The sequence below is a fragment of the Carcharhinus amblyrhynchos genome, chromosome 22 (assembly GCF_965287045.1).
Source record: "Carcharhinus amblyrhynchos chromosome 22, sCarAmb.v2.hapA, whole genome shotgun sequence".
Lineage (NCBI taxonomy): Eukaryota > Metazoa > Chordata > Chondrichthyes > Carcharhiniformes > Carcharhinidae > Carcharhinus > Carcharhinus amblyrhynchos.
The window spans coordinates 41,449,295-41,452,208 of record NC_137345.1 but is presented as its reverse complement, the minus strand read 5'-3'; positions in this window follow the sequence as shown (position 1 = coordinate 41,452,208).

Sequence of the window (2,914 nt, the reverse complement as noted above, 5' to 3'; positions counted from 1 at the left end):
TCAGGGATTTTTCACTAGCTTCATTGCAGTGTTAATGTAAGCCTACTTGTGACACTAATAAGTAATAATTTATCAACCTTTCTGGATTTAATTTCTGGATGTTTATTTTCACTTCTATTTATGGGCGGAATTAAAATTCCTACCCGATGTCAACGGACATTTCTGTTGTCAGCCTCTTGCCCACTCCAATTCCGTAGTGGGCGAGGCAGTAGACTTCCACCGTATGGCTTCATGAATTTTGAACCTCCTGTTTCCACCTGGTCATTCCTTATTTGTCTCTCTCATTTCTGATTATTTCCCCTGTAACATTGTAGCTCTGACCTGCCCACGCTCTAATTCTCCTTCCAAATATTTCTCAGAGTACTTAATGAATTCTGGCTGGTTTCCCTAACCCCACGTTAATTTATATTAACTTCCAAGTAAAATACCACTTCCTCAAACTAATTCCAGTCATTTTCCCAACTCACCCATTGTTCAGTAATTTATATCTTTAAACAAAGCCAGTTACGGTGTCTTTGTTGCTGCTTCAAAAGGAAATGAGCCTAGAAATCACACATTTTGATCTTTTATCTTGCAGCCATTGTATGTTACCTTCCCTGTTTTAAACCTTCAATTATCTACTTCTCATATCATTAACCTCAGCACAAAGCAGCATCACAGGCTCCTTTCCAGCTCACTTTATTAAGCTTTCAACCAAATAAAATAGTTTACTCTGGGGCTTGATAAAACATCAGCGGACAAAATGGGTCTTCTTTTCCTCACTATTTGCACCATTCCCACTTGCCAAGGGCTGCCACATACATTAGGAAAAAGGCAAGAACCATTTTCTAATGCCATTGGAGCCAATTAGAAATGTGCCGTTTAAACTGTATCAAATTGACCAATTAGTTCAGACTCTACAAGTAATTTTTGCACCTCTTTTTCTTTCATTCCATTCACAGAATCCTATAATCGGACACACTCCTACTCTTGAATGAAAACACTACAAACTTTAGTGTTTAAGTGACAAATAAGGGTTTGTAACCAAAGGACATCAACTGTGCTTGGCAAAAGGATTAGAGGTGACACAGGGACACATTTTTTTTCCCTAAAATGCAAAACCTGAGAGGGTGTTGGAAGAAGATTGAATACTAGCTTTCAAAAGGTAATTGGATATATATTTGGGAAACCTTTACAGAGCAATGGGGACTGAGCTGGGGTTAGAATTTAAAGCTAACTCTACAAAGAACCAGTCCAGCCATGATGGGCTCTTTATGCTCTGAGTCCATGATTAATTCTGTAACTCAGCTCATTTAATTTACTCTCTTACAGGCATCATCAATCCATCTCTGCCCTTCCCTTCCTAGTCTGACCTCATATGATTTCAGAGTTTGTGGAGAATGTAAAGTCTAGCTATATGCAGGTTGCATAATAGCACTGGGGCATCTAGACAGTAACTGAATAGACAGGGGTTGATGATTCCTTCTGTCCTTTCAGTGCAGTGCAGTAAAACCTCCTGTTGCCCTTCATCATGTTCCATTTTCAGGGCCACTTCCAGGATCTCAGCCTCAGGTTACATCAGGCACTGTGCAGAATGATCAAAGTGCACTGACATTAGTCTAGTCACTGATAGCTTTGGGCATTGTATTTATATTCATCTCCCAACACTAACAGAAACTTTGTTTATCCTCCTCCTATGCCTGTTTTGCGTTGGGCTACCCGAACTTTATAGTGGCATCTTTAACCACTGTGTGGAGATGCTGGCGTTGGACTGGGATAAACACAGTAAGAAATCTGGACACACACATTTCCATTAAGGACGGTAACTTTAACCACGCCAGCCACAGAATCTGAGTGGGTTGAAATTGCCTATGGTGTGTAATTTGTCCAGGACCTGCTGTCCTCCCATTTGTCTGAATCCTGGCCATCTGACCAGGTGACGAGGCAACCTCTCAAGAAAAAAAGATGGGCAACTGATGATGTCATCTGAGCCTGTCTACTCTTTTAACCAGAGCTTGTTGTGGGGTAGTCATCGTGATTTCCTTCAGACCCAAGGAGATAATATCCACTTCCCTAATCACATGATCTGTAACTCAATCCACTGGCCAGATAGAACCTGCTTTTCTTTAAACAAATACCAAACATGCAGGAAACACTCAATTGGTCAGGCAGTTTTTTTGGAGAGGTAGAATGGAATTAATGAGGGCGATTCCCCCTCCCTGCCACACTAGTTTTCTAGCACAGTGGGGTGGGAGAATCTCGTGGGGGGGCATGCGCCCAATTTGTGCATGCGTTCCCGCCGCCAGTGCATCTCCCAGCACCGGATTCCTGGCACCATCAGATCTGCGCTGGAAACTTGCAGGAAGACAGGGTAAGTTATTTAAATGTAATTAGTGGGCCCAGGATTGAATTCTCTGGGTCCCATCCTGCCAGAGTACTTCACTCCAGCAGGGTTTACAGTAGGTCCCCACTCCGGGGAACTATTGGGATAGCCCGTTGGAGTGAAGGGGGCAATCGGGGCTCCCCTATGTGGTCGGGGGGTGTGGGGGATGGTGCCCTCGGGAGCATTGGCACTTTGGCAGTGCCAGCTTGTGCCCTTGCTTCTACCCAAGGAGTAAAGTGCCAATGCCCATCAGGCAGCACCAAGGGGGTGGGGTCTACTGGAGGCAGTGTGAAGTGGGTCTAGAGATGATCGGTGGAGGTGGGGGCCCCCCGCTGCCACTGTGCCATTGGGATTGGTCGGGGCAAGAGGGAGCCAGCAATCGGGCGGCTGGGAGCCAGGGGTCAGCCGGGAGGGGTTATGCCGGGAGGGGGAGGTCAACTGGGGGAGGGAGGTTGCCTCCTGGGGGATCTGCACTACGGGCATGGAGGAGAATCATCATGGGGGAGGGCTGGAGATCGAGGCAGGCTGGTGGGGGAGGGGGGGCATCTGCCT